We start from the raw sequence: 25,571 nt of genomic DNA, 5'->3' as shown, positions 1-25,571 counted from the left end.
AACCTCCATACCTGCCACTAAATGAGTCTATAGTTTTTTTTTTTAATTTTTAAAAATGTTTTTATTTTATTTTTGAGAGAGAGAGAGAGAGAGAGAGAGGCAGGCAGAGCATGAACGGGGGAGGGGCAGAGAGAGAGGGAGACACAGAATCTGAAGCCGGCTCCAGGCTCTGAGCTGTCAGCATAGAGCCCAGTGTGGGGCTTGAATTCGTGAACCATGAGATCATAACCCAAGGCAATGTCTAATTAACTGACTGAGCCACCCAGGCGCCCCTCTAGTTTTTTGTTTTTTTTTAAGTTTATTTATTTTGAGAGAGAAAAAAAAAACGTGAGTGGGGGAGGGGCAGAGAGAGGGGGAGAATCCCAAGCTCCCCTGCACTACCAGCACAGAGCTTGATGATGGGGCTTGAATTCACAAAACTGTAAGATCATGACCTGAGCGGAAACCGAGAGCTGGGCACTCAACCAACTGACTCACCCAGGCGTCTCTATGATGCTCTAGTTTTTAAGCTTGCTAGTGAACAGAATCTACTACTACCCACCCACAAAACTGGATAAGTTCAGCTTCCCACCTGAACAATTTTTGCTCACTTTCAGAATGCTTTTTATGTATTAGAAATTAAATTAGGTACTTTACATACATTATCTTACTCATTCTTCACTGTACTTCGGTAATGTTTGTCCTATTATTATTTTAATTTCATAACTGATGAACCTCAGACCCAGATAGTTTAAACAGAAGTTGCTCAGGTTTAGACACACCTGTAAGCAATGAATTTAGATTTCAAACCCAGTGCCTTTCCTCTTCCCACTAACTGTTCTTCTCCTTAAGTAATTGATAGAAAATACTTAGTTTGGTTCCCAGGTTGTTGTAAGCAATCAAATTTTTGCTGCCTTTTTGTTCATTTATTTAGCAAATATTTTTTGAGTGCTACTCTTCTTTGTACCTTTACTTCTTAGGGATAGAAATGTTTTTTCTTAGGACCCTTAGATTCAAGGAACTTAAAATCCTTTTCAAACTAGATTAAATATAGTGAATTTTGTGGGTGGATACTGAGGTTTGGAGCAAGAAAAATTGGCGGGATGTATGAGAGAGTGGTTAGGAAGTAGAAAGTTCAGAAATCCATATGGCCCCTACTGAATTATTGCAGACATGCCCTTTTGTTTGTTAAATAAAAGTTTTATTAAGATATAATTCACATACCATACAATTCACCCACTGAAAGTATATAATTCAGTGTTTTTTAGGGTGTATTAACAGAGTTGTGCAACCATCACCATTGTCAAATTTAGAACATTTTCATCACCCCTATAGAGAAACACCTTAACTACAACCCTCCAAACCTCTGCATCTCCCAGCCCTGGACATTACTAATCTACTTTATATGTCTGTGGGCTTACCTACTTTTATATGAATGGAATCCTGTAATATGGATTTTTGTGACTCGTTTATTTCATCATCCATGTTGAGGCATGTATCAGTGCTTTATTCCTTTCTATGACTAAGTAATATTCCACTCTTTGGATGTCCATTCATCAGTTGATGGGGCATTTTGGCTATTCGTAATAATATTGCTATGAACGTTCTAGAGTTCTAAGGTTCTAATAACCTACAAGTGCAGCCTGAAGGCCTGTAATTCCCGTCTGCAGGAAAGAGAGAGGCCTGATGTTTTTTGCTCTGGGCAGGCTTTTGGAAGGGAAAAGAATGATTTTATTAGGTTTTATTTGGAAATATTGAAAATAATGGGAGGACACCTCTTTTTATTTAACAATTAGAGTCCACAGGAGTCCCAAGACTCTAAGCTAAGAGTAGGACTTATCTAGTCCTACCCACCTTAATTATAAGATGAAACCACAAAGTCCAGGCAGGTGCAGGGCTTCCTTATTGCCTCCAAATTTAGTATCGATGGCTAATAGTTTTCTGATCTGTAATAATCAACATTTTTTTTTTTTAACGACAGTAGATTTAGGCAACTGTCTAAACTTAGGCAACTGTAAAAATCTATTTAAAAAAGAAAACTATTGTGGTAAAGTATACATAACATAAATTTACTATCTTAACCATTTTGAAGTGTAAAGTTCAGTGGCATTAAGTACATACACACTGTTGCAACCATCCACCACCATTCATCTCCAGAACTTTTCATCATCCCAGACTGAAACTCTGCACTCATGGAATTTCCCAGTACCACCTCCCCGCTGCTGCACCTGGCAGCTATAACTCTACTTTCTTTCTCTATGAATTTGACTGTTCTAGGTAGTAATATAAATGGAATCATATAATATTTGTCTATTTACGTATGTAAGTAAGTAAGCAAGTAAGCTCTGTACCCGACATGGGACTTGAACTCATGACCCTGAGATCAAGAGTCACATGTTCTACTGACTGAGCCATCCAGAGGCCCCATTACTTGCTTTTTGTTTGTTTTTTAATTTTTTTTTAGTGTTTATTTTTGAGAGAGAAAGTGAGAGAGAGCCAGAGTGCAAGCAGGGGAGGGGCAGAGAAAGGGCAGAGGGAAACACAGAATCTGAAGCAGACCCCAGGCTCTGAGCTGTCAGCACAGAGCCCGTTGCGGGGCTCAAACTCAGGAACAGTGAGATCATGACCTGAGCCAAAGTCGGATGCTTAACTAATTGAGCCACTCAGGCGCCCCTCTTTTTTAATGACTGACTGATTTCACTTAGCGTAATGTCCTCAAGGTTCATCCATGTTGTAGGATGTATCAGTACTTCATTCCTTTTTTTTTTTTTAGCTATGTTTTTAATTATTTATTTTGAGAGATAGAGAGTGAGCAGGGGAGGGGCAGAGAGAGAATCCTAAGCAGGCTCTGCACTGTGAGTGTAAGCCTGATATGGGGCTTGATCCCACAAACCGTGAGATCACAACCCTGAGCCATGACCAAGAGCCAGACTCCTGACTGATCCACCCAAGCACTCCTACGTCATTCCTTTTTTTTTTTTTTTTTTTTTTACGACTAAGTAATATTCCATTGTTTGGATGTACTACGTTTTATTTATCTATTTATGGGTCTGTGAACACTTGAATTGTTTCCACCTTTTGGCTATTAACAATAATGCAGCTAGGGCGCCTGGGTGCCTCAGTCGGTTAAGCATCCAACTTCGGCTCAGGTCACGTTCTCATGGCTCATGAGTTTGAGCCCTGTGTCGGGCTCTGTGCTGACAGCTCAGAGTCTGGAGCCTCCTTTAGATTCTGTGTCTCCATCTCTCTCTGCCCATCCCCAGCATGTGCTCTTTCTCAAAAATAAATAAACATAAAAAAAAAAGAATAATACTGCTGTGAACATGGGTGTGTATGTATTTTTTGAGCCCCTGCTTTTTATTCTTACAGTTCTGTCCAGAAGTGGACTTGATGTATCATAGATTAATTCTATTTTTAATTTGTTTTTGAGGAACTGCCATACTGTTTCCCATAATGACTGCACCATTTTACATTCCTACCAACAGTGCACAAGGGCTCCAGTTTTTCCACATCCTTGCCAATGCTTCTTTTCTTTTGTCTTTCTGGGTAATAGCCATTCTAATAGGTGTGAAGTGGTATTTTGTGGTTTTGATTCGCATTTCCGTAATGATTAGTGATGTTGATCAGCTTTTTGTGTTCTTTCTGGCTATTTCTATATCTTCTTTGAAAAAATGTCTATTCAGATCCTTTGCCTGTTTTTTACATCGTGTTGTCTTTTACTGAATTGTAGGAATTCTTCTGTATTCTGTAGAATATTTGTATTGTATATGCAAGTCTCTTGTCATACATATTATTTGCAAATATTTTCTTCCATTCTTTGCATTGTCTTTCATTTTTCTTTATGATGTCTTTTGAAGCATGAAAGTTTTTAATTTTTTTAATGTTTATTTTTGAGAGAGAGAAACAGTGTGAGTGGGGGAGGGGCAGAGAGAGAGGGAGACACAGAATCCAAGCAGGCTCCAGGCTCTGAGCTGTCAGCACAGAGCCCGATGTGGAACTCAGGCTCACTAACAATGAGATCATGACCTGAGCCGAGTTGGACGCTTAACCAACTGAACCACCCAGGTGCCCCTGAAAGTTTTTAATTTTGATGAAGTCCAGTTTATGTTTTTTCTTTTGTTGCTTGTGCTTTTTGGTGTTGATCTTAAGCCACTACCAAATCCAAGATCATGAGAAGATTTATGAGAAGATTTACTGCTGTGTTTTCTCTTTTTAAAAAAATTTTATTTAAATATAAGTTAGTTAACATATATTGTAATAATGGTTTCAGGAGTATAGTTTAGTGATTTATTACTTACATGTAACACCCAGTGCACATCCCAGCAAGGGCCCTTCTTAATGCCCGCTACCTGTTTAGCCCATCCTCCCCACCCAGCACCCCTCCAACAACCCTCAGTTTTTTCTCTGTATTTAAGAGTCTCTTATGGTTTGCCTCCCTCTGTTTTTATCTTATTTTTCCTTCCCTTTCCCTATGTTCATGTGTTTTGTTTTCTTAAATTCCACATGTGAGTGAAACAATACGATATTTATCTTTCTGACTGACTTAATTCACTTAGCATAATACATTCTAGTTCCATGTTGTTGCAAATGGCAAGATTTCATTCTTTGTAATTGCTGAGTAATATTCCATTGTACATATATACTCTACCTTCTTTAGCCATTCGTCAGTTGATGGACATTTGGGCTCTTTCTATAATTTGGCTGTTGATTATAGTGCTGTTATGAACGAACATTGGGGTGCATGTGCCCTCTCAAATCAGCATTTTTGTACCCTTTGGATAAATACCTAGTAGTGCAATTGCTGGGTCATAGGGTAGCTCTATTTTTAATTTTTTGAGGAACCTCCATACTGTTGTCCAGAGTGGCTGCACCAGTTTGCATTCTCACCAGCAGTGTACGAGGGTTCCCCTTTCTCTGAATCCTCACCAACATCTGTTGTTTCCTGAGTTGTTCATTTTAGCCATTCTGACAGGTGTGAGGTGGTATCTCATTGTGGTTTGATTTGTATTTCCCTGATGATGGGTTATGTTGAGCAGCTTTTCATGTATCTGTTAGCCATCTGTATGTCTTCTTTTGGAAATGGCTGTTTATGTCTTTTGCCCATTTCTCCTGGGATTATTTGTTTTTTGGGGGTGTTGAGTTTGATAAGTTCTTTATGGAATTTGGATACTAACCCTTTATCTGATAATGTCATGTTCTTTAAAAAAATTTTTTAAAAATGTTTTATTTATTTTTGAGAGAGAGAGAGAGAGATACAGAGTACAAGCAGGAGAAGGGCAGAGAGAGACAAACACACACAGAAGCAGGCTCTGGGCTCTGAGCTGTCAGCACAGAGCCCAGTGCGGGGCTTGAACTCATAAACTGCAAGATCATGACCTGAGCCGAAGTCCAACACTTAACTGACTGAGCCACCTAGGTGCCCCGATGTGTCATTTTCAAATATCCTCTCCCATTCCATCAGGTGCCTTTTAGTTTTGTTTAGTATTTCCTCTCTTGTGTTTTCTCTTAAGTGTTTTATAGTTTTAGCTCTGACATTTAGGTCTTGAGCCATTGAGCTAATTTTTGTATATGCAGTGAAGTAGGGGTTCACCTTTATTTTTCTGCAGATGGATATCCAGTTGCCATAACCATTGAATTATTTGGCACCCTTCTCAGTTCTGTTCCACTTATCTATGTGTTTATTCTATGCCAGTACCACACTGTCATGATTAGGGTAGCTTTGTAATAAGTTTTGAAATTGAAGGTGAGTCCTTCAACTTCGTTCTTTTTTGAGATTGTTTTGGCTATTCTGGATCCCTTGAGTTTCCATATGAATTTTAAGGTCAGCTTGTCAATTTTAATCAAGAAGCCTATTCTGGTAGGAATTGTGTTGAATCTGTAGATAAGTTGGGAGACTGTTACCATCCTACCAGCAAACTTCTTTTACTGTTTTGGATCTACATGGACCACCATTCTCATCTTTTAGCTCCTGAGTTTACAAGTTCTCAGTTCAAAGGACCATTCTGTCTAGTCTCTCAATTTCATATCAGGTCCCCAACTTGGATCTTTGTTGCGTTCAGTCGTATTGGAGCCTAGAGGGGCAGGATCATGAATATGAACATATAAATATTGCTGCTCTGGACTTAATTCCTTCGGGGAAGGAAGTTCTCAAAAGAGGAGTGTGGGTTTGAGAGACAACATAGAATTGTCTAGCATACTTTTCACTAATGGAGGCAGTAATTCAGAGTAGAAAGGCTGTGGAACTTTTGGAAAGTATAGTGAAATAGAGCTTTGTGGTACATCCATGGTTGAGGCAGGAGGAATAGAAGCTAGCAAAGGAGATAGAAGAGATACAGTTGGAGACAGAAGAAACTCCTGGGAAGTACAGTATAATGGAAGTCTTCCTATCTGTCTTTAAGTATTCCTTCTTTCTTTGTTGAAGTATTGTTGACACACAATGTTACTTAGTTTCAGGTGTACAACATAATGACTATATGTTACGTTATGCTCACTGCAAGTATAGCTGCAATCTGTCACCATATAGTGCTGTTATAATACCATTAACTATATTTCCTATACTGTGGCTTTTAAGCTTGTGTCTTACTTATTCCATAACTGGAATGAAAGTCTCTTTAGGAGGAAGACAGAAGGAGCATTAGGCAAGAAAAACTCTAGATTTGATTGCTAGAATTTTATAGACTTGCTTAAAAGCCTGATAGATAAGTAATGGCAAAATACAAGGTCATTTATTTAATTTTTTTTTAATGTTTATTTTTGATAGAGAGCAGGGGAGGGGCAGAGAGAGAGGAAGACACAGAATCTGAAGCAGGCTCCAGGCTCTGAGCTGTCAGCACAGAGCCCAATGTGAGCTTGAACTCACGAACCGTGAGATCATGACCTGGGCCGAAGTTGGCCGCTTAACCAACTGAGCCACCCAGGCGCCCCAACAAAGTCATTTATTTAAAGAATATATTGTCGGGGTGCCTGCTGGCTCAGTTGGTAGAGCATTTGACTCTTGATCTCTTGAATTAGAGCCCCACATTGGGTGTAGAGATTACTTAAAAATAAAATCTTTAAAAAGGAAGGAAGGGAGGGAGGACATAGTGCCTTTGCTAGACAAGATGCTCAGCATAACTAATCATCAGAGAAACGCAGATCAAAACCAAAATGAGATTATCATCTCACAGCCATGATAATGACTATAATGAAAAAGACATGAATTAACAATTGTGGGTCAAGATGTGGACAAAAGGGAGTCCTCATATATTGTTGGCAAGACTGTAAATTGGTACAGCTACTATGGAAAATAGTATGGAGGTTCTTAGAGATAAGGGTGCCTGCGTGGCTCAGTCAGTTAAGTGTCCAATTCTTGATTTTGGCTCAGGTCGTAATTTCATGGTTTGTGGGACAGAGCTTTGCATTGGGCTTTCATCTGACAGCAAGGAGCCTGCTTGGAACTCACTCTTTCCCTCTCTTTGCTCCTCCCCCACTTGTGCGTGCTCATTCTCTCTCTGAAAATGACTAAATAAACTTAAAGAAAATACTTAAGAAAAAAATAGAGATAGAACTACCAAATGATCCAGCAATACTACTTCTGGGTATTTATCCAAAGAAAATGAAAACACTAATTTGAAAAGACATATGTACCCCTATGTTCATTGAAGCATTATTTACACAGTAGCCAGGGTATGGAAGCAACCTAAGTATCCGTCAGTAGATGAGTAGATAAAGCAGATGTCGTATCGGTGTGTGCACGCACACACAAACACGGGAAATTATATTATTCAGCCATAGAAAGTAATGAAATCTTGCCATTTGTAATGATATGGATGGACCTAGAGGGTGTTATGCTACTTACATGTGAAACCTAAAAATAAACAAAACAGAAATAGATTTATAGATACAGAGAACAAACTGATGGTTTCCTGAGAAGAGAGGAGTGGGGGAATGGGCCAAATAGGTGAGGAGGATTAAGAGGTACAAACTTCCAGACAGGGCCAGGTAATTATGGATTCTTGTCCCTGATGCATGGTTGTTATCTAGGGATTTCCCTCCACTGGCCTCGTGGGGATTCTGTTTGCTGCTTTCCTGTGTGGATGCTGTTTCCTAGATCTCAACTCTTTCTCTTTGTTGATCTGCTTTTATTCATCTAACAACTTCCTTGAGAAAAGGATCATGAAGAGTCAATATTTTGTAATTATGAATACCAGAAAATAACTCCTTTAACTTTGTTGATAGTTTTGCTAATTATTCTATGGTAGAGATCATTTTTGTTAAGAATTTAGAAGGCTTTGCTCCATTATGTCTTCCAGTATCGGGAAATTTGAAGCCAGTCTTATTCCCTATCGTTTTTTGTTTTTTTTTTTTTTCCCTCTAGAAGTTTATAGAATCTTCTGGTCTCCCATTGTAAAATTTAATGGGCTAGGCATGTGATGGGCTCTCTTCTGATAACTCCACTTAATCTGAAAGCTCAAGTCATTCTGTCATGGGGTTTTTTTTCCTGTGTGTTTTGGTCTTTATTATCCATGTTAGAGGCTTTCTTGAAATGTCTGGTAATCTTGGTGGTCTGTTTTTATTTTTAAACAGGTAGGATTAAACAACTGATTGGAATCTTTGAGTGCAGTGGGTTAGGCTTGTTGACTTTGAGCTTCATTGTAAGTTAGGGGAACTCATGTCAGGTTCATTGAGCCTAGTTGCCCAGCTATGGAAGAAGCTGTTGGTCTTTGTATTTAGTTAGCTTCGTTTTCAGAATGGTGTCTATGCTTTCACCTGTACCTGGAATCTTCCACTCTAGAGACCTTCCATTTTACCTTTTCCAGGAATAAAGACCTGGGCCTTTTGCTAGACGGGTTTCAGAGAGCTCTTTGGGGTCTAGGCTGCTTTTGAGTTCTACCTTCCTTTGAGGGAGTATAAAAAACACGAAATAATCTCACTCAGCACTTAACCTGCTGATGGAAAGCTGACCTAGTATGAAATTCTTACAACATCCACTGGTGTTGCCTTTTATCAATATGTTTCGTTACCCTTTCTGAACTTTTAGAAGCCTTTGTCACTTCTTTTTTTTTTTTTTTTTTTTTTTTTAAATTTTTTTTTTCAATGTTTATTTATTTTTGGGACAGAGAGAGACAGAGCATGAACGGGGTAGGGGCAGAGAGAGAGGGAGACACAGAATCGGAAACAGGCTCCAGGCTCTGAGCCATCAGCCCAGAGCCTGACGCGGGGCTCGAACTCCCGGACCGCGAGATCGTGACCTGGCTGAAGTCGGACGCTTAACCGACTGCGCCACCCAGGCGCCCCTCCTTTGTCACTTCTAAGAAATTGAAGTAGCATCACAACCCTTCTTTTCTGGGTCAAACCCCTCCCCCCACCAAAAAAAAAGATCAGAAAAAAATAGATAGTGGCTGATTACTTCAGAAAATAAACTTATCTTAAAAAACAAGAAGTCATTCAAGTCCAGTTTTAAAATGTTAAAAATATGACAGCAGCACCCACACATAATTCTTTTTTACTTAGTAATTCCATACTTAGGTGGTTAGGCAAAATACCTATATATCTGATGATGTTTATTTCACGTTCTCTGTTAGGACAAGTAAGACACACCATTGTTTGTAAGATGGGTTCTGATTTCAAAGATTTTAAAATCTGAAAAAACATGTGACTTAAAAAATTAAGAATTGCATCCAACACAATGGAGTATCATTAGAGAAATAATGATCAAATATTTAAAATGAAATTGGAAGGAGAGTAATGTAGCACAGGATTTGGATTGATACTCAGTTGTTCATTTGTATGAACAAGGATTAAGGCCACAATTAGCTCCGAGGCACCATTGCTAAATGCAAAAGGTCCATAGCTCGTACAGCAGGCTGCCTCCTTCATGTGAATTAGGAGAATTCCCTTTCTCTAGGCTGATATATGAGTACCAGGCACATTGCTTAGCAAATGAAGCATGGGCTGAATTTCTACTGTCTCTCATTTCCTATGCTAGGTGTCCTTGTGTAAGGCAGAAGCTATTAACAGTATCATTTACTATGTGCAAGGCACAGTGCTAAGTGCTTTACAGACAATGGACAATTTTCATAACAACTCAATGAAGTGTTTTTATCTTCCTTTATAGTCAATTCTTTAACTCAGGCATCTTCTGAACTCCCTGATTGTGTACCTACTGCCTGTGTATTTAATTTGCAATATAACAACTGGAGTATTCCTTTTATTAATATCTAAGGCGGACTGTGTGTCTTCTCTGTTCAGAACCTTTCAGTGGCTTCCCGTTTCACTCAGTAAAAGGTAAAGTCCTTACGGTGACCTACAAGGCAGTATGTTATCTGCATTCTCCGCCCTCCCACATCCAATTGTACTCTGACTTCATGGAGTTTTATGATACCTTTGCTGTTCTTTGTACACAAGACACTCCTGTTTTAGGATATTCTCTGGCTATTCCTTGTCCCTTGAATGTTCTCCCAGTTATCTGCAAGTCAGACTCCTCCTTGACTTTCAAGTCTTGACTCAGCTGTTACCTCCTCACTGAGGCCTACTCTGACCAATATAAATTGTAACTTGCCTCCATTCCCCCAGCACTGATTATAACCCACTATCATATTGTACAATTTACTTTATTGTGTGTCTCTCCACTGGAAGGTGTGCTTCTGATATCAGGAATCTTTGTCTCTTTATTCATTGAGGTAACCTAAGCATCTAGAACAGTACCTCGTACATACTAGGTGTTTAGTAATGTTTACTGCATGAATGATTGAGAAAATGGTGTGGAGAGTTAAGCATTTTGGCAAAAAAATAAAAGGTGGAGGTAGATTTTGAACTGATATTTATGTGTTGTGTTTCTACTATTAGAAGATAATATCCAAAAAATGTGTTAGGATGAATATTAAGATTGTGGATAACTTTTTTCCTTTGTGCTCCCTCCTCAAATTTAATTATATTTTACATAAAAGTATAATTAAAAAGTAAGTTACCAGAGTGGAAGGAAAAAGCTAGCTATCAGGAAACTAGAGCAGGCAGCCACAAGGTTGAAATCTGACACTTCATCTGAGCAAGAGCTTGTCCCACAAATGCACTGATCTTATCTGCCTTAAGAATAGAGAATGATGGTGTGATAAAGCTGTGGTAAAAGTTGTGAGTGCTTTTGACCTTAGACATTTTGTGAGTAATCTTGGCACTCTGTGTAACCCTGAACAATTTTATTTAACCTTTTTGGTCCTTCAAAATCAGGATAATAGTCTCTCTTAGAGTTGTTGGGGATTAAATGAAATATGGTATGTGAAGAACTAATGCTTATCATGTATATATTGAAATGTAAAGAGCTTATTATGCATAATATATGTCCTCAATAGTGTTGTACATACTGAAATGTAAAGGCTCAATAGGTATTAGCTAATGTCATTATTATCTTTATTGCTGCTGCTTGTTTGGTACAGAATTTTTAGAAAAAAAAGTTTTTAAGGTTTTATTAATTTATTTATTTAGAGACTGAGACTGTGTGAGTGGGACAGGGAGAGAGAAAATCCCAAGCAGGCTCCATGCTGTCAGTTGTGGAGCCCAACATAGGGCTTAAACCCATTGAACCATGAGGTCATGACCTGAGTGAAACCAAGAGTTGGACACTTATCCAACTGAGCCACCCAGGCACTCCAGAAATTGATTTTTTATGCATGTATCTTGTTTCCTAGTGAGTTTTGGCATGTGTCAAAGTAGAAAGTAAACTAATATTGTTCAGATAGCCATACAGGCTTTGTTGAATATATGTGTTTTTCCTAGATGCTTGTTTGTGGTTCAAATTTTATGTTATATCTTACAAATAGCTATTGCTTCCTTAATAATTTATATAAATTTTAGGTTCTCTAACTATGATCTCATTGTTTTTGAAGTCTTGGTTGAGTAACTCCTATAGGTCAGGTGTCATACTAAGTTCTGAGAGAACTAATGAGAACAAAGAAGGCATGCACTGTGAATCCTTAAGCTTACAGGTAGGTAAGGAGGCAGACATGTAAATAGTTACAAGGTAGGAAGTGCTGTTAATATATATGTAAATAAAATGACTATGAAATTGGGAGTAGTAAATTACTTATGAATAGGGAGCAATGAAGGGAGGCTTTATGAGGGAGAATATTTGATGCTTTATCTAAAGAACATTACAGAGAACCCAAGGGTTCAGTAGAGTCATACAGAATTCTGAGGGGCTGCCTTCAAAGAAAGATTTCCAGAAGCAAACTTTGTACATGTTAAGGTTTTCATACTGTACAAAGACTGCGATCTCTGAAACCTTATCCGGAAGATTTTTTTTTTTTTTAATTTAAGTTGCAAGACTGTAAATGAGTATAATCTTTGTTGTGTATGCTTTGGAGAAACATTTAAATTGGGGAAGGAATCTACATTAAGTTCAGTGAAATGGTTAACAGGACACTCTGATTTGGTATTTTCTTTTAAAGCAGAAAAGAACATCATCTCTGCAGGCAGGAAACAGAAGGCCTCATGGCAATAAAGATCATTTTAAGAAATGATAAATGAGAAAGAGAAAAGGCTATTTTTAGAGAGAGATGAATATTAGAAATTCAATATAGGGCAAGAAAATTTAGTAAATGGATTACATAGTGTATACATTGCATGCCTTAAAAATGGCGTATTATTTAAAAGTTAGTGAACTGTGTAACCCAATCAGCATTGGAGAATGGTCTCAGGTTACTGTCAGTGTATCCATTAGTTCATAGTAAATTTGGATGATAAATAAGGTCACAAAATAACTGTACCTGAGGAAAGAATGAAAATTAATATACTGAGTTTTTTGAGTTCACATAGCAATGAAATACGTGAAAACTGGAAGAATTACATGAGGTAGGAGAGATGACTTTCTAAATGTAATGTGAGATAGAATTAGCACATATGGAGAGAGTTCATTGGTAGAGCTAGGAAAGACACTTTAACCCTAGATGGATCCTTGAAAGCAATCATTCAAGCATAAGAAGATGTACTTTGAATGGGTTAATGCATTTGGAGAAATTGATGTAGGTCTAGAGATTCTGGGCCTTGGAACTACACCAGTAGCTTTCAAATTTAGTAGTGATCCACATTAAACAGTACATTTAAAAAAAAGATTTAGGGGCGCCTGGGTGGCGCAGTCGGTTAAGCGTCCGACTTCAGCCAGGTCACGATCTCGCGGTCCGTGAGTTCGAGCCCCGCGTCAGGCTCTGGGCTGATGGCTCAGAGCCTGGAGCCTGTTTCCGATTCTGTGTCTCCCTCTCTCTCTGCCCCTCCCCCGTTCATGCTCTGTCTCTCTCTGTCCCAAAAATAAATAAACGTTGAAATGCAAAGATCTTACAGTGTGAGAGCAGAAAATCCTTTAAAAAAAAAAAAAAAAAAAAAAGATTTATTTAAGTAATCTCTACACCCAGAACAGGGCTTGAACTTACAACCTTGATATCAGGAGTTGCACGCTCCTCTGACTGAACCAGCCACGTGCCCCTAAACTACATTTTTATAATGTGTGTGTACCTAAATCAAAGATTTCTGAAAATAGTACTTACCTGTACTATGTATGATGATACATTGTGTTCTACCTTATTTTTGAAGAAATCTGGTCAAAATGATTTCCTGCCAACTATTGGAACATACCCCATGGTTTGAAAAAATACTGAGTTACACTGTAAAAAAGAAAGAGACTTGAGTTTCTGAAGTCTCTTCTCTGAAGAATCTGGCTGTTAAGAAGGTAGTGATTCGTGGGGCGTGTGGCTGGCTCAATCAGTAGAGCATGCGTCTCTTTATCTCCAGGTTGTGAGTTCACCACATTGGGTGTAGAGATTACTTAAAAATAAAAAAAATCTAAAAAAAAAAAAAAAAAGGTACTGATTCTGTCCTTTTTTGAAACCATATTGGTGTTGTTTTAGTTATACCTTGAAAACGGCCGAGGCTGTTTCACTAAACAAGTTTTTAAGGTCAGGGAACTTTTGTGATAATAAAGCTACTATTTCTTACGGGTGAAGAGTGTTATCTAAAAGTTTATTTTTTATCATTGGACAAAAATGAGCTTTTAAAATTAGATTCCATATAAACTCTTTGTTACCAAAGCTATCTTCAAATGATGTCTATAACATTCCCCTTTTAAACAATATACTTTTATGTGAGTGTTGAAAAGGTTGTATATATATCAAAAAATATATGATGTATATTTTTAATTTGTCTTTTTTTGATGTTTGTTTACTTTTGACACTATATAGCATGTATAGTCCTTTAAAGTATTTAAAAAATTTATTGCTGACTGATACATGAAATTGGCCCCATTCTTCTGTTATGGAAAATTACCATTTTATCAGTGAAATCCAATTTTTTTTTTCTTAAGTGTAAAAGTATATAAAATACTCCCTATTTAAAACTTTAAATAGCTTTCTCAGACAAAGTAGAGTTTTTCATAACTTCAAATAGTATTTTTCCTAGACAAAAAAGTCTGGTTAAATATTCTTTATTTTAAAAACTTTAGGGGTACCTGGGTGGCTCAGTCGGTTGAGCTTCCGACTTCAGCTCAGGTCACGATCTCACCGTCTGTGAGTTCAAGCCTCGTGTCAGGCTCTGTGCTGACAGCTCAGAGCCTGGAGCCTGCTTCGGATTCTGTGTTTCCCTCTCTCTCTAACCCTCCCCCGCTCATGCTCTGTCTCTGTCTCAAAAATAAAATAAAACATTAAAAAAAAATTTAAAAAAAATTTTTAAGTTTTATTTGAAGTGTAATTGACAGAATATATTAGTTTCAGGTGTAAAGCATAGTGAATTGACATTTATATATTACAAAATGTTTACCATAAGTGTAGTTACCATCTGTCACTGTACAAAGTTATTGCAATATTATTGACAATATTCCCTATGCTGTACTTTTCATTCCTGTGACTTATAACTGGAACTTTGTACCTCTTAATCCCCTTTACCTTTTTGGCCCAGTCCCCCACTCCTTTCCCCTCTGGAAACCACCAGTTTTATTTCTGTATATATGAGTCTCTTTCTGTTTTTGTTGTGTTTGTTTTGTTTTTTAGATTCCACATATAATTGAAATCATATAGTATTTGTCTTTTCTCTGACTTATTTCACTTAGTTTACTACCCTCTAGGTCAATCTCTTTTATGGCTGAGTAGTATTTGCATGCTGTGTGTGTGCGTGTGTGTGTGTACATGTGTGCACACCACATTTTCATCACTTCATTTGTCGGTGGACACTTGGGCTACATCCATATCTTGGCTATCGTAAGTAATGCTGCAGTGAACATAGGGGCGCATATATCTTTTCGAATTAGCATTTTTGTTTTCTTTGGATAAATACCCAGAAGTGGAATTACTGGATCATGTGGATCATCATCGATTTTTAATTTTTTAAGGAACTGCCACACTGTTTTCCATAGTGGCTGCACCAGTTTACATTCCCACCAACAGTATATAAGGGTTCTCTTTTCTGCACAGTCTTACCAACACTTGTTTTTATATATGTGTATATGTATGTGAAATCATATATATGGTTTCTTATATATACATTAGCCATTTTGACAGGTTTGAGGTGATAATCTCATTGTGGTTTTGATTTGCATTTCTCATATGATTAGTGATGTTGAGCATCTTTTCATGTGTCTGTTGGGGAGCTATGGTTGTTTTGTTTTTTGAAAAATGTCTATTCAGGTCCTCTGCCCATTTTTTTTTTTTTAATGTTTATTTTTGAGAGAGAGTGCGTGTGCGCACGCACGAGTGGGGAAGGGGCAGAGAGAGAGGGAGACAGAATCTGAAGCAGGCTCCAGGCTCCGAGCTGTCAGCACAGAGCCCGACGCGGGGCTCAAACCCACAAGCCACGAGATCATGACCTGAGCTGAAGTCAGACAATTAACTGACTGAGCCACCCAGGCGCCCCATGCCCATTTTTTAATCAGATTTTTTTTAATGTTTATTTTGAAAGAGATCGAGAGCATGTGTGTGTGCACAAGCAGGGAAGGTGCAAAGTGAGAAGGTGAGAGAGAGAATCCCAAGCAGGCTCTGTGCTGTCTGCATGGAGCCCAGTGCAGGGTTCCAGGCGGGGCTTGATCTCATGAACTGTAAGATCATGGCCTAAGCTGAAATCAAGAATGACCAGAACTGAAATCAAGAGTTGGATGCTTAACCCACTAAGCCACCCAGGCACCCCTGTTTGAGTTGTTTGTTTGTTTATATTTTTAGAGAAAGCGAGTGGGTGAGTGGAGGAGGAGCAGAGGGAGAGGGAGAGAGAGAATCCTTATCAGGCTACATGCCCAGCTTTGGAGCCCTATGTGTCACTCGATATCATGACCTGAGCCAAAATTGAGAGTCGGTCCCTTAACTGACTGATCCACCTAGGTGCCCCTTAGAGTTCTCTATATATTTTGGGTATCAACTCCTTATTGGATATATTATTTGCAAATATCTTTTTCCATTTAATGGGATGCCTTTTCATTTTGTTGATAGTTTCCTTTGCTGTGCAAAGACTTTTTAGTTTGATGTGATCCCAGTTGTTTATTTTTGCTTTTGTTGTCCATGCCTGAGGAGACAGATCCAAAAAAATATTACTAAAGACCAGTGTCCAAGAATGTACTACGTATGTTTTCTTTTAGGAGTTTTACAGTTTCAGGGCTTATATTTAGGTCTTTAATCCAATTTGAGTTTGTGTGTTGGGGGGGTGTATAAGATAGTGATTTCACTCTTCTGTGTATAGCTGTCCAGTTTTCTCAACACTATTTATTGAAGAGACTGTCTTTTCACTATTGTATATTCTTGCTTCCTTTGCTTTAGATTAATTGACCACATAAGTGTAGGCTTATTCCTGGTCTTTCTATTCTGTTCCATTGATCTATTTGTCTATATGCAGTTTTTTGGAATAGTTTGAGATGGCTAGGTGTTAACTCTTCTTTAAATGTTTGTTAGAATTCACCTGTGAAGGCATTGGGTCCTGAACTTTTGTTAGTTTGTTATTATTACTGATTTCATTATTAGAAATCTGTCCATATTTTCTGTTCCTTCCTGATTCAGTCTTAAGATTATATATATCTAGGAATTTATTCATTTCTTGTAGGTTGTCAAATTTGTTGGTGTATAGTTTTTCATGGTCGTTTATAATTCTTCGTATTTCTGTGTGTTGACTGTAACTTCTCTTGGTTAATCAGTTTTGTTAATCTTTTCAAAGAACCAGCTCTTGTTCATCTCTCTATTTTTTTGTTCTCAATTTATTTCTGCTCTTTATTATTTCTTTCCTTCTACTAACTTTGGACTTTGTTCTTCTTCTTTTTCTAGTTTCTTTAGGTGTAAGGTTGGATCATTTGTGCCTTTTCTTTTTTCTTGAAGTAAGCCTGTGTCGCTATGAACTTCTGTCTTACAACTACTTTTGCTGTGTCCAATAGATTTTGAAACATTGGATTTTCACTTTCATTTGTCTTAAGGGTTTTTTGTTTTTGTTTTTGTTTTTAGTTTCTCTTTGATTTCTTTGTTGACTCATTGGTTGTTTAGTACCACATGTGTAGCCTCCACTTTTTCTTCCATTCACTTTTTCCTGTAACTGATTTCTAATTTCATACCTTTGTGGTCAGAAAAGATGCTTGATATGATTTCAGTCTTAAATTTATTGGTACTTGTTTTGTGACCTAACATGTGGTCTGTCTTGGAGAATGTTCCATGTGCACTTGAAAAGAATGTGTATTCTGCTGTTTTTGGATGAAATTTTGTATATAATAAATATGTGTGTGTACGTATAATATATGTACATAATAATAATGTGGTATAATGTGTCATTTAAAGCCACTGTTTACTTAATGATTTTCGTTCTGTATGATCTATCATTGATATAAGTGGAGTGTTAAAGCCCCAACTATTATTATGTTACTGTCAGTACCTTCTTACCGTGAACTCTGTGTCCATTGTGGGGCTTCAACTCAGGACCCCGAGATCAAGAGTCACATGCTCTACTGACTGAACCAGCAAGGCATCCTGTCGATTTCACCCCTGTAGATATCTACAGTTGGATATCCCTTGTTGATCTCTTTATCACTATGTAATGCCCTTCTTTGTCTTGTTATAGTCTTTGTTTTAAAGTCTCTTGTCTGATAGAAGTGTTGCTACCCCATTTTTTTCACTTCCATTTTCATGAAATATCTTTCTTTATTCACTTTCAGTCTGTATGTGTCTTTAGGCCTGAAGTGAGTCTCTTGTAGGCATCATATAGATGGGTTTTGTTTTTTTTATCCATTCAGTCACCTTATGTCTTTTGATTGGAGTGTTTAGATCACTTACATTTAAAGTAATAATTGATAGATGTATATTTATCATCATTTTGTCAATTGTTTTCCTGTTGTTTTGTAGTTCTCTGTTCCTTTTTCCTTCTCTTACTCTCTTCCCTTGTGATTTGATGACTTTTTTAATGTTATGTTTGGATTCCTTTCTCTTTATTTTTTGCATATCTATTAAAGGTTTTTGGCTTGTTACCATAAGGTTCATATATAATTTCCTGTGTATATAGCAGTCTATTTGAAGTTGATGATCTCTTAAGTTCATACATTGTAAAAACACTACATTTTTACTTCCTCCACATTTTATGTATATGAATTCACATTTTACATCTTTTATTTTGTGTATCCCTTAACTAATTATTGTAGACATAATTGATTTTACTATTTTTGTCTTTTAACCTTCATACTCACTTTATATATAAGTGATTGATCTTTCAGCTTTATGGTATGTTTGCTTTTAGCAGTGAAATTTTTTTTCTTTCATAATTTTCTTACAGCCTTTTCTTTTCCGCTTAAAGAAGTCCCTTTAACATTTCTTGTAAGGCCGGTTTTAGTGGTTACGAATACCATTTGTTTGTCGAGGAAACTCTATCTCTCCTTCAATTTTGAATGATAACCTTGCTGGGATGAGTATTCTTCTTTATAGGTTTTTTTTTCCTTTTAGTACTTTGAACATTCCCTCTGAACTGCAAAATTTCTGCTGAACAATCAGCTCATAACCGTATGGTGTTTCTCTTGTATGTAACTAGTTGCTTTTCTCTTGCTGCTTTTAAGATTATCTGTTTATCAGATAATCAGATAACTTTTGACATTTTAATTTTTATGTATCTTTGTTTCGATTCTTTGGGTTTATCTTGTTTGGTGCTTTTTTTTTTTGCTTCCTGTCCCTGGATGTCCATTTCCTTTCCCAGATTAGGGACATTTTTAGCTGTTATTTCTTCAAATAAGTTCTGCCCCTTTCTCTCTTCTCTCGGAACCCTATAATACTAATGTTATTACAGTTGACATTGTCTCAGAGTTCTTAACCTATCCTCATTTAAAATTTTTTTTTTTTCAACGTTTATTTATTTTTGGGACAGAGAGAGACAGAGCATGAACAGGGGAGGGGCAGAGAGAGAGGGAGACACAGAATCGGAAACAGGCTCCAGGCTCTGAGCCATCAGCCCAGAGCCCGACGCGGGGCTCGAACTCACGGACCGCAAGATCATGACCTGGCTGAAGTCGGACGCTTAACCGACTGCGCCACCCAGGCGCCCCAAACCTATCCTCATTTAAAAAATGTTTTTTTGGGGGGCACCTGGGTGGCTCAGTCAGCTAAGCATCTGACTCTTGATTTTGGCTCAGGTCATGATCCCAAGGTCATGAGATTGAGCCTTGTGTTGGACTCTTTGCTGGGCCTAGAGCCTGCTTAAGATCCTGTCTCTTGGGGTGCCTGGATGGCTCAGTTGGTTAAGCATCTGACTTAATCTTAGGTCATGATCTTGCAGTTCATGAGTTCGAGCCTTGTGTTGGGCTCAGTGCTGACAGCTTGGAGCCTAGAACCTGCTTTGAATTCTCTCCCTCTTTCTCTGCCCCCGCCCCCCCCCCCCCAGCTTGCATCTCTCTCTCTCAAATAAGCATTAAAAAAAAAAATTCTCTCCCTCTACTTCTGCCTCCCCAAAAAATTTTTTTTTTCCTTTTTGCCATTTAGCTTGGTTATTTCCACTGTGCTGTCTTCAAGATGAGTGATCTGTACTTCAGCATCCACTTATCTGCTGTTGATTTTCTGTAGTGCATTTTTCATTTCAGTTATTGTATGTTTCAGCTCTGATTTGTTCTTTTTATATTTTTTCTTGAAGTTCTCACTGAGTTCATCTACTCTTCTCTCAAGTCCCATGAGTATCTTTATAACCATTACTTTGATTGCTTATCTCTGTTTCATTTAGTTCTTTTTTCTGAGGTGTTGTCTTATTCTTTCATTTGGCACATATTCTTCAGTCTCCTGATTTTGTTTGACTCTCTCTTTCTGTGTATTAAATAGGTCACTTCTATCTTCTGGTCTTGAAAGTAGTGACTTTAAGTAGAAGGTGACTTGTTGGGCCTAGTAGTTCAATCCCCCCTGGTCACCAGAACCAGGTGTTTCAGAGGTGTCTCCTGTGTGGCCCTCCTGTTGCAACTGGGCTGTGACTGCTTTAGGCAGGTTGATGTTGCTAGTCCTCAGCCTGTCTGGCTACCGTGACTGAGTGTGACTACGGTGGACACACTGGTTGGCAGGATTGGCTCCTAGCACAGTTGGCTGTTGTGGGTGTGCTGGTGAGAGGGGCACCAGTCATGTCTGAGGCTGCCCACTGGGTGTGGTGGGGCAGAAGTTGTTTTAGGGGGCTGCTGGTCCCCACTGAGGGTGTCCACTGGTTGTGGCAGGATGGGAGCAGTTTTGGAGGGTCACCTGCTATAGCGGTGGGGCAGGTTCACTGGGGAACACTGGGGCAGGTGACTGGTGGTAGCAAGGTAGAAGGAGGGTGTCAGAACTGACTCCTACCAGCTAAGCTGAAGGGGGTGGGGTGGGGGGGGAGACATCCACTAGGCTTTCCCTTCCTGGAGAAAGATCCTACAGATCCCTGCCCTTTCAGCACACACCCTAAAATTAGTCAGTAAATTTCCTTCATAAATAATCCAGGTTCTTTTCAGACTGCTGTCCTTGTGCTGAGTCTTGGAGTGCATGATATGTGCTGGCCATTTAAGAGTAGAGTCTCAGTTTTCCAAAACCCTCTGGCTCTCCTGGAGTTAAGCCCTGCTGATTTTTTTTTTTTTTTTTTTTTTTTTTTTTTTAATGTTCATTTCTATTAGAGAGAGATAGAGTGCAAGCAGGGGAGGAGCAGAGAGAGAAGGAGACAAAGAATCCAAAGCAAGCTCCAGGCTCTGAGCTGTCAGCACAGAGCCTGACACAGGGCTTGAACTCAGGAACTGTGAGATCTTGACCTGAGTTGGAGTTGGATGCTTAACCAAATGAGGCACCTGGTGCCCCTAGCCCTGCTGATTTTTAAAGCCAGATGTTGTGGGGTTGTGTGGGGTAAGGATTGGGGTGGGGATTGCTTTATGTAGGGCTAGATTCTCTTGTTCCCCAGGGAAGACCTGCTTGCCTGTGATATCCCTTCTGCTTGTGAGTCACCACCCTGGGGGTTTGGTTCCCAGCTGTCTCTGCCCCTCTTAACCTTTTCAATATGGCCCTTAAAAAATACCTTTAATTGAGACAGTACTATTCTGCTAGTCTTTGGGTCATTTTCAGAGTGAGTTGCACTTGATGTTGGTGCAGCCTTGATGTTGCTGTAGGAGGACGTGAGCTTAGGATCCTCCTACTCCACAATCTTCTCAAGCTTCCCTGGATAAATACTCTCTAAATTAGACCTTTAGCCAGTACGTTGCAGTGGCAATCCTTCCCTGGGAGGTCTTGCTTTTGTAAACTAGTTTTCAAGTTGTTTCTTGTTTAGCTTTATGGCTTTGGCTCTGATGGGAGTTTGTTGACAGTTTATTGACATTACAAATAATGCTGCAGTAAATATTCCGGTGTACTTTAGTAGGGCTGGGTATTTCTGTAGTGCTGGCTGGGTTTTTTCCCCTTATAAGATAGATTGTCAAATGGTATATGAATTCAAATATTTAAACGGCTAATAGAAACTAGTAGATTGTTAGATTAAGTTTACAGTCTTGCCAGCAAGTATGAGAAGTAGATTTCCTCAGATGCCTGTGATGGATGTTTTCCTTTTCTGTCTTTTATATCTTATAAATCTGATGTTAAAAATAGTATTTTATTTTTCAAATTTCACATTTTTCTACTATATGTGTGTGTATATATATACATATATATGTATATATATACACAAATCACGTATGTTTATGGCCTCTGTGTTTCTTTTTTAAAAATTTTTTTTAAAATGTCTTTGTTTATTTTTGAGAGAGAGAGAGAGAGAGAGAGCACAAGCAGGAGAGGGACAGAGAGAGAGGGAGTCACAGAATCCGAAACAGGCTCCAGGCTCTGAGCTGTTAGCACAGAGCCCAATGTGGGGCTCAGACTCATGAACCGCAAGATCATGACCTGAGCTGAAGTTGGATCCTTAACTGACTGAGCCAGCCAGGTGCCCCCGTGGCCTTGTGTTTCTATTCTGTGAATTTAATTCCCTGTTTTTTTTTCAGTGGCATTGTTCGTGTTTTTGTTAATTTTTAGGAGATCTTTGTATATTAGAAATAGTAATCCTTTATAGGGAGATACATCTTTTTAAAAATGATTGATTTTGGGATGCCTGGGTGGCTTAGTCTGTTAAGCATCTGACTTCAGCTCAGGTCATGATCTCATGGTTCAGAGGAGTTCAAGCCCCACGATGGGCTCTGTGCTGACAGTTCAGAGCCTGGAGCCTGCTTCAGATTCTGTGTCTGTCTCTCTCTGCCCCTTCCCCTCCCTCCCTCCTTCCCTCTCTCTCCCTCTCTCTCTCTCTCTCTCTCTCTCAAAAATAAATGAACATTAAAAATTTTTTTTTAAATGAATGATTTTTTTTTCTAACATAGTGAATTTCTCCATTCATAAGAGAATGCATTTGTTTTGAAACTTTTCCTTGGAATTGTGAAAGACTTCACATTTAGAAGCTGATTTCTGTTTTGGACTATCTAGTTTTAGTATGTCTCTAGATATGTATTGTGAGTGTTTATGTAAATTTTAGCTGAGATTTGGTCAGCATATCAGGGAGAGATAAATACAGAGGCTAGATTTGCATTTATGTTATATTAATGTTTATTTGAGGGTAGTATTAATGGGGTTTCTGAATGTCTTCAGTTAAGACAAGTAGGTTGATGCTGAATGGTTTTTAGAAGCTTTTTCTTATTTTCAGATGTGTGCCCTTTAGTAAACTGCTTAAGGAATACCTTGGCTTAGAACTTCTAATGAGGAACAGGTTAGTGGTGTCTCTATCACTATTGGAGGGCGGGGAGGGCAGTTAGTAGGGCTCTTGGCCTTTCTAGCCTCTCTGTTGACCTGAGTATGCCTTACAAATAAGAATCATCATTTTGTATGAGTGACGTGAGAAAAGCTGGGAAACACTCTTAACATGCTTCTTAGCCTAGTAAGTGAATTTGATAAACACACAGAAAAATAAAAATAATGAATGAGAAGTAATCTAAAACTTGAGAATTGAAGTGGGTGTACTTTTGGTTAACAGTTATTGTAGTATATTCTATAGTAAGCACTGGCAGTGTTATTTTCTAAGTGCTTACAAGACTTAGAATTCATCATAAAATAAGTATGTTTTTGGAGTTAGGCCACATTTAAGTCTTGTAATTGGGTTCTTTAGCTAATAGTTTATAGTACAGTCTCTGCCCCCGTCCTCAATGAAATTTAGGATGCTATTACTACAGTTTGTCGTTTGTTAGTGGTCGATATTTTTTTAAAGGTGTACTACTAAATGGAGATTTAATTCACATTTACTAGTTCTAACAGGTCTGTTTTATAAAAAAAATTATGTTTTGCAGCATCATTCTGGTCTCTAACTTAACTCATTTAATAAATATTTGAGTGTCTTCATGTCGTAAGTACTGTATTATGGACTAAGAATACAGTAGTGAATGGGATTTGGCAGGGTCCTGCCCTTGTGGAGCAGACGGAGGGTGGAGGGTACTAACCTAAATCTGTGAACAATTTAACATAGTAGTAAGTGCCATGAAGTAGTAAGTGCCATGAAGAAAACAGGCAGGGTTATTTGATGGGGGTTGGAAAGGGTGGGGTATTTTGGCTGGGATGACTAGGGAAATCATCTCTAAAGTAATCTTTTAGGTGAAGTCTTTAATGATGTGAAAAAGCCAACTTGCTTGTTTCTGAAAGTGTCAGCCTTCCAGGTGAAGGGAACAAGAAATTCAAAAGTCCTGAGACTTTAAGCTTGATGTGTTCACAAAGGAGTTTGGCTTGTATTCTGAGTCTTCAGTAGAGGAGGAATATGTTGAGTTGCATCTTTAAGATTGCTCTGGGTGCTCTATATCTAGATCATAGGAGCCACATAATTTCAGGCTAGTGAGATGCTCAGATGAGCCCTCATTCTTTATCTTTCTCCCTCTCATCTGGTTCTGAATTCATTCATCTCTTAGTTGGGGAGAAAGATATAGGGAAAGGAAGAGCTGTGGATGCCCCTAAAAAATGACCTCATGGTAATGGAGGGATGGAATTAGGATTGTGAAGGGGGCTCAGGTTTATATGTCAGAGGAGGTGGGAGGCAATGTGTGACAGTCCTGACACTTGAAGGCTGTGGTATTTTGTCCTGCCTCCCACTTAGACAAATAAAATAGGCTTTATAGAAGTTTACAGTTGTAATAGTAAAACACACACACACAAAAGATCCCCCCAAAAAGAAGATAGGTAATATATAAAAAGTAAAAATTTCTCACAATCCTTCTGAAACAATCACTGTTAATACTTTATTATTGTAGGTTTTCTCACCTCTTTATAAATCAAGATTTTCCTCCCTCTTTCTAGATTAATATAAAAGGTTCAAAATATATTTTGCATCTTTTATTTTGTCTTGGATGGCTTTTTTCCATCTGCACATACAAATTACTTCATTTATCACATAGATATTAACATTTGTTGAATTCCCTATTAAGTATTTGGTCCCCCAATTTTTTTTAAGTGTATTTATTTTTTTTTTGAGAGAGAGAGAGGGAGAGAATCCCAAGCAGGCTCCACGCTGTCAGTGCAGAGCCCGATGTGGGGCTCGAATTCACAAGCCATGAGATCATGACCTGAGCTGAAATCAAGAGTTGAAGGCTTAACCCACTGAGCCACCCAGGTGTCCCTGGTTTCCCAGTTTTTCAAGAATATGAACAGTGCTGTAATGAAGATGCTTATACACGTATCTTTTTAAGTTCTTATTTAAATTTAGTTAACATACAGTGTAATATTGATTTCAGGTGTACAATTTTGTGATTCAGCACTTAAATACAACACCTGGTGCTTATCACAAGTATGCTCCTTAATCCCCATCACCTGTGTCCCCCCCACCTGTCTCTCCACTGGTAACCATCAGTTTGTTCTCCATAGTTTCTTGAGTCTGTTTCTTGGTTTGCCCCTCTCTCTTTTTCTTTATGATTGTTTGTTACATATATCTTTAAACACTTGCCTTACACTTCTGTAGGATAAATTCCTAGAGTGCAATTGAATACTAAGTCAATCTTGAAAGTTTCTCAGATGTAAAATGGGATGCAAGTCCTACCTAGAGTATTTCTCTAAGGATTAGGTTGGTTAATGTGAGTGGGATGTATGTAGTATGTATTGCCTCATATAGTAGGCAAGTAGTAAATGGTAGGTATTACTAATAATAAGACAAAATAAGTT

General features: G+C 38.3%; 1 protein-coding gene across 2 annotated transcripts in view; it reads left to right on the top strand.

The window, feature by feature from the left end:
- Positions 1-25,571, top strand: part of RAF1 (Raf-1 proto-oncogene, serine/threonine kinase) — an 84,430-nt gene that overhangs the window by 26,555 nt on the left and 32,304 nt on the right. The gene's annotated exons all lie outside the window — the stretch shown is intronic.

Source organism: Leopardus geoffroyi, chromosome A2 (assembly GCF_018350155.1).
Source record: "Leopardus geoffroyi isolate Oge1 chromosome A2, O.geoffroyi_Oge1_pat1.0, whole genome shotgun sequence".
NCBI lineage: Eukaryota > Metazoa > Chordata > Mammalia > Carnivora > Felidae > Leopardus > Leopardus geoffroyi.
The sequence above is the reverse complement of the archived record's forward strand: the minus strand, read 5'-3'. Positions and strand labels throughout refer to the sequence as shown.